The sequence below is a fragment of the Rhinatrema bivittatum genome, chromosome 6, assembly GCF_901001135.1.
Source record: "Rhinatrema bivittatum chromosome 6, aRhiBiv1.1, whole genome shotgun sequence".
Classification (NCBI taxonomy): Eukaryota; Metazoa; Chordata; class Amphibia; order Gymnophiona; family Rhinatrematidae; genus Rhinatrema; species Rhinatrema bivittatum.
In genome coordinates this window covers 224,814,546-224,833,114 of record NC_042620.1, presented here as the reverse complement: position 1 = coordinate 224,833,114, position 18,569 = coordinate 224,814,546, and positions in this window count along the sequence as shown.

Here is an 18,569-nt window from a genome sequence, read left to right as displayed (position 1 = left end):
CACAGTTAGCATGAGAGAAGATTATTTTTTTGAAATATGTTTATTGAATTTTTAATATTAAAAGAGACACAAATTGCCCAGTACATCGAGAGACAGAGCTGCATATAGATTCTCATACAAGAACTATACAGATAAACATTAGCCCACCGTCCATTTCATTTTTACTATGAAAAACATAATAGGCCTTCAAGAGAAAAAACAAGCAAGCACCCCTCCTCCCTCCCTCCCCACCTACCAACCTCCCAACCCCCACCCTGAACCAATCCCTTGAGAAACACAATGGTACAAGAGAGTGGTTCCTATAGGAGATCATAAACACCCACTGCAATCAAGCAGGCTACAGGGGGAAATGGACCGGATATAGAAAGGGACCAAATGGAGAAAATGAGAAAGAAGATGCTAGAAAGAGGGAAGGGGCTGTGCCCCACCCAGGCAAAAAGCAAATTAAAGAAAATCTAATAAAATTCTACCATTACTCTATTAACCCCAGGGCACTAACATTTGGGATAACCCACCTTTACAGATAGATATTCAAAAGTGAACAGCTTCAGGGAACCATTGACTTTTTATTCCCACCAACCCCACCTTCTTCAAGAAAGATAAGACTTCAGGCTGTAAGATTTTAATGCTTTAGGGAACTACACCAAATAACCAGAGATGGGGGGTCATCTCATAATGTCAGTCCCAAGATCTCCCTACAGCTCTGTCTAATTTGGGACCAGAACAACTTAGTTACAGCTAAGGACCAAAAAACATGAAAGTAATTTCCATTGGCCAACTTACATTTAGAACAAATCAAAGTAGTGGTTCGTTTAAATAAAAAGGCCTTGTCAGGCAGCCTGTTGTAATGCCATAGAAATTTAGACTGCATCTCCCTAAGTAACATATTCTCAATTAGGGCTGGAATTTCAGCAAAAACAGCCCCTAAAAACCTAGAAAGATAAACAGAATTCCAGCCATTTTTGCCACTTTTGAAAAATAACATGTAGACCCTCCCCGAGTAATATGGCCTGAAGTCATTTCCCAAATATAGACACTGATGACTTATGCTTCTTATCTCTGATAAAAATGTCCCAAAGCAGTCTCAAAGATGGGGGGGTCTTGAAAATAATTTTCATGGGCCTTAGCAAAATGCCTAACCTATAAGTAAGCATAAAAATCTTTATGGGAGAGAGAAAACTGCTCCTGTAAGTCTTGAAAAATCTGGAGCATCCCATTTTGGGAAGAAAACAACTGATAATCAAATATGAGACCCTTCTCTCACCATCTATGAAATACCACCCCCTCCAGACCTGGGGGAAACAAGCCATTATAAGAAAGGCTCAACAAGGATGTTAATCACCCCGGGAGTTTAAGCATAAGACATACGTGTAGCCAGGCATAGAGATGTGAATCGGAACCAGAATCAGTTCGGTTCCAGTTCCGATTCAAATCGTGCATTTTTTTTCGTACGGCCCGATCGTTTTTTTTTTTATTGGCTGCGCCCGAGCCGATAAACAAAAAACCCACCCCGACCCTTTAAAACTGCTCCCTTAGCCTCCACCACCCTCCCGATCCCACCAAAAATGTTTTAAAATTACCTGGTGGTCCAGCGGGGGTCCCGGGAGCGTTCTCTGGCGCTCGGGCTGCTGGCTGATAAACAAAAAACCCACCCCAACCCTTTAAAACCGCTCCCTTAGTCTCCACCACTCTCCCAACCCCCCCCCCCCCAAAAAAAAAAACATTTTAAAATTACCTGGTGGTCCATTGGGCCCCGGGAGTGATCTCCCGCTCTCGGGCCGTCCGCTGCTACGAATAAAAATGGCGCTAATGGCCCTTTGCCCTTACCATATGATGGGGTAACCATGCCACTGGCCGGCCCTTGTCACATGGTAGGAGCACTGGATGGCCGACGCCATCTTTAAAAATGGTGCGGGCCATCCAGAGTAATCTAGGTGCAGGGTACTTATACCCTGAGGGCGTCTGACATCATCCTCCGGCAGTCCTGAGGTTCCAGCGCTGGCCCCTTTAAGAGGCAAGCCCCCGCTCGCGTGCGCGCCTGGGGGGGGGGGCGGGGCCAGCGACGGGAGTCGGCGGCGTCTCTCTCGGTGCGGAGAGGCTGCGGCAGGCCGCAAACTAGGCCACGAGGACTAAAGAAACTGTTGCGCGTGTCGGGCCGGCCCCGAGGTGGGAGGAGGGACCGGGGCACGGCCCGGTCCCGTAACAGTACCCCCTCTCCTACGCCCCCTCCCTGGAGGCTTGGATTTACCTGGGTGGTCGAGATGGAACTGGCGGAAAGGGTTCTTATCCAAAATATTGGAGGATGGTTCCCAGGAGTTTTCCTCTGGGCCGTATCCTTCCCATGAGAGAAGGTACTCCCACTGGCGATGATGGAACCAGACGTCCAGTACCTCCTTTACAGTATAGTTGCCGTTGACCTCCGCTTCAGTGGTAGTGGGCTCAGGAGGTTTGTCATGAAAGGAGGATAGCACCACCGGTTTAAGCAGGGATACGTGGAATACGTTATGTATCCGTAAAGTTGAGGGTAATTGTAGACGGTAGGACACTGCCTCTACCCGTTCCAGAACCGTAAATGGACCAATATACTTGGGAGCCAGGCACATTGATGGGACCCGTAGGCAAATGTTCTTGGTACTCAACCAAACTTTACTTCCTGGGAGGAAGACCGGGGCCGGCCGCCGTAGCCGGTCGGCGTAATTCTTTGCCTTGGCAGAGACAACTCGGAGCTTCTCCTGGGTAGACGTCCATAGGGAGCGCAGCTGCTGGGCAGTGAGCTGAACTGCCAGAGAGGAGACTGTCAGGGGCAAAGGCAATGGAGGCCTGGGGCTCTTCTTATAGACGAGCTGAAACAGAGACTGGTCAGTAGCGGAGTGCTTGTGTCGATTATAAGAGAACTCAGCCCAGGGTAAAAGGGTGACCCAGTCATCCTGCAGATCCCCAAAAAATGCTCGAAGAAAGGCCTTTAGTGTCCGGTTAGTCCGTTCAGCCTGGCCATTGGCCTGAGGATGGAAGGCCGTAGTAAGATCCAGGCGCACCCCAAACTTCCTGCAGAGGGCCCTCCGATACTTAGCCGTAAACTGCGGCCCACGGTCAGAGGTATTATGGGAAGGTAGGCCATGTAAGCGGAATACATGTTGTCTGAAGAGGTTGGCCAGCTCTGGCGCCGAAGGTAGCTTGGCGAGAGGCACAAAATGGGCCATCTTTGAGAAGCAGTTGACCGTGACCCAGATCACAGGCTTCCCGTCAGAAACCGGCAGATCCAGAATAAAATCGGTGGACAGGTAAGTCCAGGGCTCCGCGGGAGTGGGCAGTGGCTGTAGAAGCTCCCAGGGGTGTCCATGGAGAGACTTTTGTTGAGCACAGGTAGGGCATGACTGGACATAATGGCGTACATCGTCCTTGACTCGTGGCCACCAATAGAACTCAGTCAGGAGTTCCAGAGTCCTGGCGATCTCTGGATGTCCGGCGGTCAGAGAATCGTGGGCCCAGGCTAGAACCTTCTTGCGGGAACGAGTAGGTACCACCGTCTTACCCGCTGGAGCCACTTCGGAAGCTGCTAGCAAGACCTTGGCTAGATCCAGGATGTATTGAGGCGGGTTAGGTGCATCTTCAGGCTCCGATGTATGGGAGAGCGTGTCCGCTCGTTTGTTCTTCGCCGCCGGTCGATATCGAAGGGAAAAGTGGAATCAGCTGAAAAAGAGTGCCCAGCGTGCCTGCCGGGGATTAAGGCTCTGAGCCCGGCACAAGTACTCGAGGTTTTTGTGATCAGTGTAGACGATAATCAGGTGCAGGGCCCCCTCCAGCCATTGGCGCCATTCGTCGAAAGCTAGCTTAATAGCCAGTAGCTCCTTATCACCAATGCCGTAGTTCCTCTCCGCCGCTGTGAACTTATGAGAGTAGAAAGAACATGGCAGGAGCTTGCCTCCGGCAGACGACTGGCTTAGAACTGCCCCCACGGCTATATCCGAGGCATCCACCTCTACGATGAACTGATGTTGGGGGTTTGGGTGGCACAGGCAGATGTCCTGGAGGAATGCCTCTTTCAAGTTGTGGAAGGCCTATAGCTGTCGTCGGCCAATTCTTAGCATCGGCCCCCTTCCTGGTGAGGGTCGTCAGAGGAGCCACCATCTGAGAATAGTGGGGAATGAATTGCCGATAAAAATTGGCAAACCCCAAGAATCGTTGGAGGGCCTTCACCCCCTGAGGTTGCGGCCAGTCTCTGCAGCAATCTTTTCGGGGTCCATCAGGAAGCCGGTGGAGGACACGATATACCCTAAAAAGCGTAACGAATCCCGTTCAAAAATGCACTTTTCCAACTTAGCGTAAAGTTTGTTCTCTCGGAGCTTTAGCAGTACTTGTCGGACATCTTGGCGGTGCGTCTCCAGATCCTTGGAGTATATAAGGACATCATCAAAGTAGACTATGACCGAAGAGTGTAGCATGTCTCTGAGGATCTCATTCATGAGGTTTTGAAAGACTGCCGGGGCGTTGCAAAGGCCAAAGGGCAAAACCAAATATTCATAATGGCCATCCCTCGTATTGAAAGCGGTCTTCCATTCATCACCGGGACGAATCCACACCAGGTTGTATGCTCCTCGGAGATCCAATTTAGTAAAAATCTTGGCCCCCTGTAACCTGTCTAGGAGCTCCTTTATCAGAGGCAGAGGGTACCGATCTCGCCGAGTAATGTTATTCAAGCCGCGGTAATCTATGCAGGGGGGAGTGACCCATCCTTCTTAGCTACGAAGAAGCAGCCTGCTCCTGCCGGGGACTTAGATGGCTGAATGAAGCCTCGCTCCAAGTTCTCCCGGATGTACGCGGACATGGCTTGGGTCTCTGGAAGGGATAATGGATAGACCTGACCTTGCGGTGGTGTGGTACCAGGCAGCAGGTTGATCGCACAATCAAATGGGCGATGCTCCGGAAGAATTTCAGCTCTCTCCTTGGAGAAAACGTCGTGGAACTCCTGGTATGGGGAAGGTAACGCCAAAGGAGATATCAGGAGCGGTACCAGGGCACGAGGCATCTCAGTCAGGCAGGCGCTGAAGCAGGCAGGACCCCAGGACGCCAACTGGAGGGAGTCCCAGGCGATGACAGGTGAATGTTTCCAAAGCCAGGGCAGCCCCAGGATGATCGGGTGCATGGATTTCTCTAAAATAAGAAAGGAAATCTCATCCTGGTGCAAAACGCCCATACGTAGGACGAGCGGCTGGGTATGTGTGGCAATGGTGCCGGGAAGGAGTCTCCCCTGGATGGAGGATATGCGAAGCAGGGGTCTTTGGGGTTGCACCCCAATCCAGAGTTGCTGAACTAACTCCTGGAGGATGAAATTTTCCCCGGCCCCTGAGTCGATCAGGGCTTGTGTTTCAAACTCTCCGTCTGGGAGAAGCAGGGTTACTGGAATGAAGCATGGGGAGTCGGCAGCGGCGTGACCTAGGGTTAGCTCCCCCACTATCCCTAGGTCCGAGTGTTTCCCGGGCGCTCGCTACAATGGGCAAGGAAGTGGCCTTTTCCACCGCAATACAGGCAAAGACCCAGCGTGCGGCGTCTCCTTCTTTCCACTTGGGAGAGGGGTCCTCGACCCACCTGCATGGGTTCGATGTCTTGAGTCCCAGAAGAGGCTGGCAGGGAAGGAGCGGATCCGAAGGTAGCAGGCCTATGAGCCGCCCTCTTCTCTCGGAAGCGACGCTGGATGCGGTGGTCTACCCAGCCTGCCAAATCAATAAGATCATTCAGATCATCAGGGAGATCTCGGGCCACCAACTCATCTTGCAATCTCGGGGAGAGACTCTCCAGGAAGATACCGTGTAAGCTGTCACTTCCCCAGTTTAATTCAGCAGCGAGGGTCTGAAAGTCCACGGCATGTTCTGCTAAGGACCGGTTACCCTGCCGCAGCTGGAGCAACTCGGAGGTAGCGGTGGATTTGCGAGCGGCCTCGTCAAAGACCTGCCTAAACGCGGAAACAAAGTGAACCAGGTTGTTCAGGCGAGGGTCCTGGTGCTCCCAAAGGTTGGATGCCCAGGCCAAAGGTATCCCATCCAGTAGGGAAATAATAAAACTGGTCTTGGCCCGGTTGGTTGGAAACTGAAGTGGGAGAAGGTTGAACCGAATGTAGCACTGGCTCAGGAATCCTCGGCAGAGCTTCGCTTCTCCTGAAAACTGCAAGGATGCCGGCATCTGGATAGGAACTGAAGCTGCAGGAGGAGTCCCAGCTCTGGGTGCCATGGAACTGGCAGCCATGGCTCCACCGATGCGGTCGGCTAAGGCTTGTACAGTTGCCGTCAGGGTGTCGAGGCACGCTTGCTGTTGTTGTAACTTCTGGGCTATACCTGGAATGGCCTTTAGGCCCGCAAGTCCGCCGGGTCCATGGCCTTGCAAACTGTTACGATTGTGGACCCTTGGGCCGGTTGGGACAGTGGATGGTGCGCTGTGGAGGACCACAGCAAGCGTCCCAACTGGGAGGTGGCTCGGAGGACTCAGGGAAGGCTTAGGCACAGGGACAAGGTGGAGTCCTATGTGACCAAGGACTCGGCAGTGGCAGAGAGGACGGACGACGTTGGGCCCTGGTGACTGAAGAGTCTTCACCCTGGAAGCCGGTACTCCCCCAGGAGGAGCCCATAGGAGTCCAGCCGCTGGGACTTTTGGAGATTCACCCTGGAAGCCGGAGCCCCCCCAGGAGGAGCCCGTAGGGGCCCAAGCCACTGGGACTTAGGCAAATCTTCTGGGCCAGCGAGGACCAGGTACCAGAGGAGCAACGAAGCCCAAGGATGGAGTCCAGGAAGGTAGCTGAGTCGGAAGACACTGGAGTAATCTAGGTGCAGGGTACTTATACCCTGAGGGCGTCTGACGTCATCCTCCGGCAGTCCTGAAGTTCCCACACTGGCCCCTTTAAGAGGTAAGCCCGTGCGCGCGCGCCTGGGGGCGGGGCCAGCGACGGGAGTCGGCGGCGTCTCTCTCGCCGTGGAGAGGCTGCGGCAGGCCGCGAACTAGGCCACAAGGACTGATGAAACTGCCGGCCCTGAGGTGGGTGAAGGGACTGGGGCACGGTCCAGTCCCGTAACACATGATCCCCTATACTGTAGTTTTGTTCTGCCAATGAAAATTTACTGGAGAAAAAGGAGCAAGGAACTATGGTACCAGAGGTGGTGCATTGACTCAGGACTGCCCCAGCCCCAGTGGCGGAGGAATCAACTTCCACTAGGAGGGACAACTTTCAATTTCATGTATCTTGACCTTTATGATTTAAGGCCATCAATGGAGCAGCCAGGGTAGAATAATGTTGAATGAAGTGACAATAGCAGTTGAGGAATGCCAGGAAGTGCTTGAGAGCCTTGAGACCCATAGACTGTGGCCAATCTTGGATTCATTTTAGCTTTGCTGGACCCATGGAAAACCCTTGTCGGTAAATAATATAGCCGAGAAAAGGTAGGCTGGATTCTTGAACAAGCATTTGTCCGATTTCGCAAACAAATGGTTCTCACAAAGGCATTGAAAGACGGTTCGGACATCAGTGCGATGGGTGTCAATGTCTTTAGAAAAGACAAGGATATCATCCAGGTAAGCCACAACTTTGGTGTAAAGCAGATCTCTAAATATTTTGTTCATCATTCGTTGGAATACTGTGGGCGCATTACAGAGGTCAAAGGGCATCACCAGGTATTTGTAGTGCCCGTCTCAGGTGTTAAAGGCAGTTTTCCAAATGTCTTCAGGACGGATTCTTACCAGGTTATATGCTCTGCGTAGATCCAGCTTTGTAAATATAGATGCACCCTGATGACGATCAAATAATTCGTAAATAAATGGCAAGGGATACTTATCCTTATGAGTGATGGCATTTAGGCCATGGTAGTCAATATACGGCATAAGTGACCCGTCTTTTTTCGTCAAAAAAGGAATCCCGCCCCAGTAGGAGAAGTAGAGGGGTGGATGAATCCATTTTCAAGATTTTCTTTGATGTAGTCTGTCATAGCCCTCGTCTCAGGGAGAGACAGGAGATAGGTGTGGCCTTGAGGAGGCATGGTCCCTGGAAGGAGATCGATTGGACAATCAAACCTTCAAAGAGGTGGAAGGAGATTGGCCTTTTGCTTGGAGAATACATCCTCAAAGTCTGTGTAAGGGGCAGGTATGCCAGAAGACTTGGCAGCCAGAGGAACCACGGATGGAGGTATCACTTTCTGGAGACAGGACTGATGGCAGGCGAGACCCCACTCCACCTGTTGCAATGAACCCTGGTTGAATTGGGGTGAATGCTTCTGTAGCAAAGGGAGTCCAAGAACTACTGGATGGATGGATTTCTCCAGTACTAACAATTCAAGTTCCTCAGTATGTAAGGCTCCAGTGCGTACATGGAGAGGTTCCGTAGTCAGTGAAATTTGGCTGGGTAATGGCTCTCCATAAATAGAAGTAATACATAAGGAGGTTTCAAGCGAGTGGGTTTTTATACCCAAGAGCTGAATAAGGTCCTTGAGAATTAAATTACCTCCTGCTCCAGAATCTACTAGAGCAAGAACTGGAAAGGACAGGGAATCCCAGATTAGGATGATTGGTACAGATAACTGAGGGGCTGGAGAGATTGCGCCCAAGTTCAAGACCCCTACTGAACTCGAGCCGGGAAGTTTCCCGAACGGATAGGGCAAGCCTGTAGATGGTGGCCAGGTGCTCCGCAATTCAGACACAGACTGGTTTGTCTCCGCCGGAGGCGCTCTTCCGGTGTCAGCCACCCACCACCCAACGGCATTGGCTTTTCCGTCTTAACCACTGTAGTATCCCTGCTTGAGGCAGGGTTGGTGATCGGTGGCTAATGGAATCGAACCCACGAAGGCTTCTTGGGCATCCAACTCTCCCGGTGACGCTCTCGGAGATGGTGGTCGATTTGGCCTGCTAAGTCTATAAGGTCCTCAAGAGAGGAGGGGATCTCCCGTGCAGCCAACTCATCCTTCAGCTGCAGGGATAGTCCATCCAGGTAGATAGTTCAGAGGCAGTCTTCCTGCCAGCGAGCTCAGTAGCCAAAGTTCAAAACTAGATGGATTAGTCAAAGAGAATTCTTTGACCTTGATGGAGATGTAATTAGTGCCATGACATGTAGCCCAGGATCATCGAAGGTCCATCGAAACACAGCCACAAACTGAGTCAGTTCCTTCAACAAGGAATCCGAGTATTCCCACAGGGGGGAAGCCCAAGCCAGTGCCTTCACCTTGAGGCAGGATAAGATGAAGGTGACCTTAGTCAATTTGTCCTGGAAGACAGAGGGCTGCAGAGCAAATTGCATATAACATTGGTCATTAAACCCTTTGTAGAGTCTGGAGTCACCATTGAAGCACGGGGGCGCTGGGAGGGCCAGCAAGGCTCGCGGCATCGATGGAGATGGCTGTGGATGAAAAGGAGCTGGAACTGGATTATTAGTGAGGGCATCAAGCCAGGCTGGAGGAGGCCAATGCCTCAAGAAATTGCTGCTGTTCTTGTACCTTGGATGCCAGGCCTGGGATGGCCTGCAGGGCATGTGGCTCCACCCAGTTCATGGTCTTTGCAACCTGTTGCATCGGCGGTGGACCCTTGGGCCGAGGAGAGGTTGACGCAACCCATAGGCAAGGAGTTACGGGTCTCCACGTCAGCAGGTGGAGTGGGCTGATAGGCAGAGGCCACTGGAACTTTACCTATACCAGCCCTCTTTCCCTGCGGGTTGAGACTTTGCGTGCCGGGGCCAACAGGACTTAGGTAGGCGTTGAGATTAGATATAAGAGAAAATTGGTTCAGCCAAGAGACAGCAGACGATAGGTGGTGTAGTCCTACTGTGGACTGGGTAAGGTACTGGAACTCAGGCGCCAATGGAACAGAGACTGACAGAGGGTGCTTGAGCAAAGATAGGCCGAATCCTAATAAGTCCACATCCAGGGAGTAGGATAGGAGAGGTATCAATACAGGCTTGGATCAGGGCCGGTGGCAAAGTGGAAGTCGAGGCAAGCAATGCTGAGATCAGATCATGGAGAAGTCAATAGCATTGGTCAATCGCAGCAATGGTCTGATCATGGAGAAGTCAATAGCATTGGTCAATCGAAGCAATAGTCGAGGTCTGGAGATAAGCAGTAGTGTGGTCAGGCGTAGCAGAGGTCTGGGTCTGGAGATAGGCTGAAGCTTAGTCAAGCAAAGTGAGATTGATATCCATGTAGTCAATCCATGGCATAGGCAGGGCAGGAACGAAGAGAACAGAAACCAGGAACAACGAGGGTTAGGAGTGAAGAATAGAGACAAATCTCTAACAGCAACGAGTACTCGAGTAGTGGGGAGACCTGTTGCAAAGGCAACGCTATGGAGCGAGGCCTGAGCTTAAATATACTGAAGAGTTTGACATCATCATCCGGTTCCGCTGCCAAGTTCCTGCCGCAGTCCCTTCATAAGGATCAGTGATGCACGTACTCAGTGGCATCTCTCTGTGGGCCATGAGGAGAGGCCCGATGAGCAATGGCATCTTGACCTGAAACGCTGGGGACTATGGTGGAGCCTGAGGTCAGAGCTGATGGCCCACTGCCGCTAGTGAGGAGGGACCAGTAGCTGGATTCTGTAAGAAGGTGAGGGGGCCCCACCGCGGGTCTGCCGCGGACGTCATGCGTAACACCTGTGCTGTCTGTGATGAAGCCACTTTCATATTTAGTGATTTAGGATGTTGAAGGGGCTCCTTTTCTACTTTCTTCTCCTTCTCTTCTACTCTCCCTCTTCTTTTCTCTTTCTTCCTCTTCCCTGCCTCCTCATGTGTCTTCACTGCTTTTTCTTCTCATCCTGCCTGAGAACACAAATAGCAGGTATAATTGTAGCCAGCTATGTTTAACTGGTTATGTTTAGGAAATTTTTCAACCACAACTTAATCAACTCAATTATTTATAAAGGTTTGCTTAACTCTTATTGGATTATTACATTATTTGTCATTATTGATTTTATTTAATATTGGTATCTGTGATGAATTACAGTAAATTGTTGTATGTGATTTAATTAAAGAAGGGGTGGGTATACATGACAGATAGGAGGGATCATCTGTGATATGATCATGTAGTGTGGATAGGGATATTGGTCTATTTTGTAAGTAATGTTTTATTTAGTTTTTATGGAGCAATATGATTGAAATCATTGTTTTATTTATTGCTATATATTGCCCTGGAATGGCCTTGATTTTGTAAGGTGGAATATAAATGTATAATTAAATACAAATAGAATATAGCTGGACATAATATAGCTGTCTATCTCCTTGCTGAGCAACTTATTGAAAATTCACCCAGTCACTACTAACACCGTGTGCATAGGGCTTTTGCAGCGCTGAAGAGTCTGGGAAAATAGATATATAATTCAGGAACATAAGAAAGAATAATCCAACCCCTGCTGAGATCTCCAGGGTTTATCCATCATTAGTGGTTCAGGTTTATTTTGGCTTTCTGCCTTTGTTCTATATGGAAAAAAAGAGCAGAACTGAGAGATTAAGTAGTCAAACTAACAGAGCAAAAGTGACTAATGCTTAGATATTGTGTCAAAGGTCTAATTGCCATTTACTATTTTTCTTCTGTTTTACATAATAAACTATTCTTGCATGTCAGTCACTTACAACTTCTGAATATCCATGGAGGTCAGCGAGATTTGTTGGGAATTCCCACGACAACTCGCTGATGCTCCAGGATCTTGAACAGAGTTAATCATAAGTTACCATAGTAATTAGCATCTCCTGCCAAATCCACAGTTTGCCATTGATCACCGGAAAATGCCCGATTTTCTATTTGGATTTTTGGACTCTTCATTGCATCTATAAATCCTTTCATGACAATTAGTGACAATTAGTGACAATGACAGTAAGATTAAAAGTAACTTCTAAAATGTTCTAGTTGAATTATATTTGGTTAATTTTATAACCTAGTGATCCCGCCTTCATCTTATAAAGATGAACTATAAATAGTTACTCATCTTCCCTTCTTATGTGAATAGTCTTACTATATCAGAATTCTCATTCATTCATCCCTGTATATATTACAAAAAGTATTTTATTAACTTCAGTATTCATAGATAGCTGTCCAAGAATATTTATTTCTGCAAATGATTGTATTTACTTTCAACAGCAGTCACACTTAATTCAAGAATTCAAATTGAACGCCTAACAGCTAGATAACTGAAAAATAAGTACAGACAGCTTTGGCTTCTAGAAGTCAGTTTGTGATATATTAAATACAACGGCATCCTAATATTATGAATTTCCTGATCTAAATTGTCATTGATGTCCTGTTTTCCTCCAATATGTTCTAAATGATCAAAGCTACTAACCCTGGGAACAATAGTTTATTTTAATGGATATATCATTTAAATATATTTAAAAAAAATTGCTTGTAGACAAACAGATTTTTTCAATCTTCCTTTTGCAATTTATTGAATCATGAAATGGCATGATTTGTTTTCACAATTTTATTTCAAATCTAGTTTAAACATTAAAATTAAGCTTTCTAAAAAAGAATGCCAGCAAATAAGATGCAAGTGACACTGTGGCATAGACACCTCTCTTGGGGCTATTAAAGATCAAACTGCTATATTAGAGGGATGAATGGTAGAAAATGCTGGGAAGATTAAGGCCTTGGAAGTTCACTATGCTTCATTGCAAAGTTTCAATTCTGCCATAACACAGGGCAGTGCATTGTTACACCAAAGTTAGAACTGTTGGTGCCTTTAAAGGCTCTCAGCTATTAACCTGCATGAGAATTTCAGAAAGTACCTGATGTAAATCCTAAAAATTCACAGGGAAGCAATACCTTCCCTGAATAAGGTTGTGTATCTTTCATTCAGGAAGCATGTGAAGGGGTCACAACCAGCTACAGAACTTGTGCAATTCTCTATGGACAGTTTAGATCTGACTGCATTTCTGGAGGGATCTAATAAAAAAGAGCTACTTGTGCCATCTTATTGATTTTGTCTTTCAAACAAACAAGAACTCTGTGATGAGCTTCTTCCTCCATTCCAAAAGTAACATGCTTATGGGTCAGAGGTTTTGGTAGCTTCTAGATATTAGCAACCAGACACAGAACTGAAATAACATGTTTTTGTAGATATGGCAAGAAGTAACAGCTTTAAGGGTGAATTTATTTTTGAGATAGCCTTCAAAGTGCTTGATTAAATTTACCAGTATTAGATATGTTTTCTTTGACCCTAAATATTTAAGAACTTTTCTAGATAACAAGATTACTTAACAATGTGCCACAGTGTCGTGACTAGAAAGTTAAGTGGTATAGGAAGTGGGTTTTGTGATTAATAATCACCCCCTTTTCTGTCGGACTCAGAAAGTAGAATGCCTTCTATTTAGCCTCCTATATATATATATATATATATATATATATATATATATATATATATATATATACACATATATATATATAGGATAAATATATAGGATAAATAGAGGACAATCAAGGATAATATTTCCTATCAGGGATTATTGCATTTTTTGCATGTTATGTGCTGTAGGCTGACCTCATTTTCTTGTACAAGGATTGGTTCCTTGTGTTATTGTGAATTGCTAAATAGAAAAAAAAATCAGATTACAATACCTTGTTTAATTCCTATAAATTAACCTGTCTGTAAAATTCAATTAAAACTATAAACATTTTCTTTTCCTCAGTATAAAATGGTGGAAGGGCATATAGATAACTCTTAACAATGATCAAACATTATTGCAACACTCTATTCTATGTTATTGAAAAGGCCTCCCAAAACCTAGCAGTAATGGTAACTTTCAAAATGGCGCACGTGTACACATTTGCACGCATACATTGCCCCATGCCCAGGGACGAGTCCATTTTATAACATACACATGCATATGTACACAGAATCCAAAATAGCCTGAGTGTGCATTTATGTGCACCAAATTTTAAGTGGGAGTGTGCATGTGAATGCTAATGCTGCTTCTACTGTATAAATCAAGGGATTTTAAAAGGGGCATGCAGCGACTATATTCCCAGTTTTATACTATGGAGGCAGTGCATGCAAACATATCTCATGCATATTCATTATGGACATCATGAAAATCAGACCTATTTGTGGCACTTGAGGTCCAAAGTAGCCAACCCATGATCTATGTGATAGCAACTCTAGAGGTAGTAGCAGCATTCTTAGAGCAAGCAGCCTTGGAGCAGTTTTTCAGGAAGTAGCAACTTTGGAACATTGGGGATAATCTTAGGGGACAGATTGAGTGCCAACCTATTCTTTGGAGAAGCTGTCCATCTTCTCACTTTTATCAGGGCCACTTGTCTCTCCATATAAGTATAGTGAGGTGTTATGGTCGTGGACCCTTGGGCCAGCTGAGACAGTGGATGGCAAGCTGTGGAGGACCACAGTGTGCGTCACAGCTGGGAGGCGGTATGGAAGATACTCAGATGAGGTTTCACCACTGGAAGTCCGAGGTCCCCCCAGGAGGAGCCCGTACGGACCTCTTAGAATTAAGTGGGATCCTATGTGACCAAGGATCCTGGCTGCGGCCGAAGAGATGGACGAAGGACGGCTGGGCCCAGGTAGCTGAAGATTCTTCACCCTCAGAAGCTCGTGGCTCCCCCAGAAGAAGCCCGTGAGAGCCCGAGCCGCAGATACTTAAGAGAATCCTCTGGGCCAGCAAGTACCGGATACCTGAGGTGATGAAGAAACTGAAGTCGGAGTCCAAGAGCGAAGCTGAGTTGGAAGCCAGAAGTCAGAGATCCAAACCAAAGCCAGGGACAAAAGCAGAAGACAGAGTTGTGGGAAGGAGCCGGGTCAGGAACCTGAGGTCAGAAGACAATACCAAGCCAGGAATGGAAGCTGGAGACGAAGTCGTGGGATGGAACCGAGTCGAGAGCCAGAAGTCAGATGTCAATACCAAAACCAAAGGGTGGAAGCTGAAGACAAGTCAGGATAGAAGCCGTGTCAGAATCCATAAGACAGAAGAGGCAATCCAAGGACTACAGCAGCAACTAGAGACTCAGACAAACTGAGGAACCTCGTTGCAAGGCGAGGTGCTAGTGCAGCTGCCGGGTTTAAATGGCCCGGCAGTGTCTGACGTCACGAGGGGGTGTTCCCGGGTTTTCCCACGCTGGCCCCTTTAAGAGAAGGCCCAAGCGCGCGTGCACGCGCCTAGGGGGCGGGGCCAGCTGTGGATTGGCGTCGGCCTCGCCCTTGCAGGGAGAATGCCGCAGAGGGCTGCGTCTTCAGCACTGGAGGCCGGAGGGAAGGCGTTCCTACGGCCGGACTGGCTATGCGGTAAGTGCAGGTCCCGGGGTACGGCCTGGGACATAGTACCCCCCCCCCCTTACGCCCCCTCCCTGGAGGCCTGGGTTTACTTGGGTGATCCATATGGAACTGACGAAGGAGGTTTTTATCCAGGATATTGGAAGAAGGCTCCCAGGAATTTTCCTCTGGGCCGTACCCCTCCCAGGAGAGGAGGTATTCCCACCGGTGGCGGTGGAATCAAACATCCAGGATATCCTTCACCATATAGGTGCCGTCGGTCTCGGCCTCAGTGGCGGTGGGTTCCGGAGGCTTGGCATGAAAGGTGGAGAGCACCACAGGCTTAAGCAGGGACACGTGGAACACGTTGTGAATCTGCAACATGGACGGTAGTCGTAGGCGGTAGGATACAGCCCCAACTCACTCTGCCACTGTGAATGGACCAATATACCAGGGGGCCAGGCGCATAGAAGGGACCCGTAACCAAATATTTCTAGTGCTCAACCAGACCCTACTCCCTGGAAGGAAGACCGGGGCCGTGCGCCGTAGTCTGTCAGCATACTTCTTCGCCTTGGCAGACACTGTATGGAGTTTTTCCTGGGTAGATGTCCAGAGGGTACGCAACTGTCATGCCGTAAGTTGAACCTCAGGCGAGGGTACTGTCAGTGGCAGAGGCAATGGAGGCCTAGGGCTCTTTTCATAGACCAGCTGAAAGGGGGACTGGTCAGTTGCAGAGTGCTTGTGGTGGTTATATGAAAACTCCGTCCAAGGTATCAAGGTGACCCAGTCATTTTGCAGCTCTCCAATGAAGGACCGGAGGAAAGCCTTCAGAGTTCGGTTGGTCCGTTCGGCCTGGCCATTGGCCTGAGGGTGGAAGGCAGTTGTGAGATCTAGCTGCACCCCAAACTTCCTGCAGAGGGACCTCCAATACTTAGCCGTAAACTGTGGACCACGGTCTGAGGTAATGTGCGAAGGAAGTCCATGTAGTCGGAAGACGTTCTGTGTGAAGAGGCTAGCCAACTCCGGTGCTGAAGGCAGTTTGACGAGAGGCACGAAGTGGGCCATCTTCAAGAAACATTCGACCGTGACCCAGATCATGGTCTTCCCATTGGAAACCAGCAAATCCACAATAAAATCTGTGGACAGGTGAGTCCAGGGCTCAGTGGGAAGGGGTAGCGGCTGCAGGAGCCCCCAGTGACATCCATGCAGAGGTTTCTGCCAGGCACAGTTGGACACGACTGGACATAGTTTTGTACATCCTTCTTGACCTGCGGCCACCAATAGAACTCGGTCAGAAGTTCTAGAGTCCTGGCAATTCCTGGGTGTTCAGCGGTCAGTGAATCGTGGGCCCACACTAAGACTTTCCTGCGGGAACTAGAGGGCACCACAGTCTTACCCGCGGGAGCCACCTCGGAGGTGGCTATCAGGACTTTTGATGGGTCCAAAATGTACTGAGGCGGGTTGGTGGTGTCTTAAGTCTCCGTCGTACGAGAGAGAGCATCCGCCCGGATGTTCTTGGACACTGGTCAGTAACAGATGGAAAAATTGAAATGGCTGAAAAAGAGTGACCGGCACATCTGCCATGGATTAAGATGCTGAGCACGGCACAGATATTCAAGATTCTTGTGGTCGGTGTAGAAGACTATTGGATGTTGGGCCCCCTCTAACTATTGGCGCCATTCTTCGAAAGCTAGTTTGATGGCTAGCAGCTCCTTATCACCGATGCCATAGTTCTTCTCTGCGGGCGTGAACTTACGTGAATAGTAGGGACACGGCAGGGATTTGCCTCCGGCAGACAGTTGGCTTAGCCCAGCCCCGACGGCTATGTTAGAGGCATCGACCTCTATGATGAACTTGCGTTGGGGGTCTGGGTGGCGAAGGCAGGTGTCCTGGAGGAATGCGTTCTTTAACTCCTGAAAGGCCCCGCGTGGCCGTGGCTGGCCAGTTTTTGGCATCGGCCCCTTCCTGGTGAGGGCCCGTAGTGAAGCCACCATCTGGGAATAATGGGGAATGAATTGCCGATAAAAATTGGCAAAGCCGAGGAACCGCTGGAGTGCCTTAACCCCCACCGGTTGAAGCCAATCCTTGATGGCAACAACCTTGTCTGGGTCCATGCAGAACCCTGTAGAGGATACGATATACCCCAAGAAGGGTAGTGATTCTTGCTTGAATTGGCATTTCTCAAGTTTCGTGTAGAGTCGATTATCTCGCAACTTCTGCAGTACTTGGCAGACATTTTGATGGTGTGTTCCTAAGTCCCTGGAATATATTAGCACATCGTCAAGGTAGACAATTACGGAAGTATGTAACATCTCCCTCAGGACCTCATTCATGAGGTTCTGAAAGACTGCCGGGGCATTGCAAAGGCCGAAGGGCATGACCAGGTATTCGTAGTGGCCATCCCTTGTGTTAAAAGCAGTCTTCCATTCATATCCAGGATGGATGCGCACTAGGTTGTACGCCCCACGAAGGTCCAACTTGGTAAAAAGCTTGGCTCCCTGCAGGCGGTCGAGGAGTTCAGGAGTCAAGGGTAACGGATACCGATCCCATCGTGTGATGCTGTTCAAGCCCCGGTAATCTATGCAGGGTCGGAGGGACCCATCCTTCTTCGCTACGAAGAAAAACCCGATCCCAGCCTAGGGCCGAATGAATCCTCGGTCCAGGTTCTCCCGGATATAGGCGGACATAGCTTGTGTCTCTGGAAGGGACAACAGGTATGCCCATCCCCGTGGCGGTGTGGTGCCTGGAAGCAAATTGATCGCACAGTCAAAGGGGTGATGCTCCGGAAGGATCTTGGCTTTCTCTTTGGAAAAGACATTGTGGAAGTCTTGGTAGTGTGAAGGCAGGGCTAAGGAAGCCATCAGGATAGGTATCGGGGGTCGATGAACGGCAGCCAGGCAGGAGTAAAAGCACGATGGTCCCCAGGATGCCACCTGGAGGGAATCCCATGAGATTACAGGCGAGTGCTTCCGAAGCCAAGGTAGCCCCAGAATGACCGGATGCATGGACTTCTCTAGGATGAAGAAGGAGATCTCCTCCTGATGCAAAATGCCAGTACGTAAAGTGAGAGGCTTGGTACAGGTATTGATGGTGCCTGGAAAGAGTCTCCCCTGAATGGAAAACACACGGAGAGGGGGTCATTGGGGTTGGACCCCAATCTGGAGTTGCTGAACTAAGTCTTTAAGTATGAAGTTCCCCCTGGCTCCCGAGTCGATCAGCGATTGCGTATCGAACTCCCCATCGGGGAGGAGTAGGGTCACCAGTACAATGCACGGGGAGTCAGAGGTGGTGTGACCTAAGGTTAGCTCCCTGACTGTCCCTAGGTCCGAGCATTTCCTGGACACTCGCTACAAAGGGCA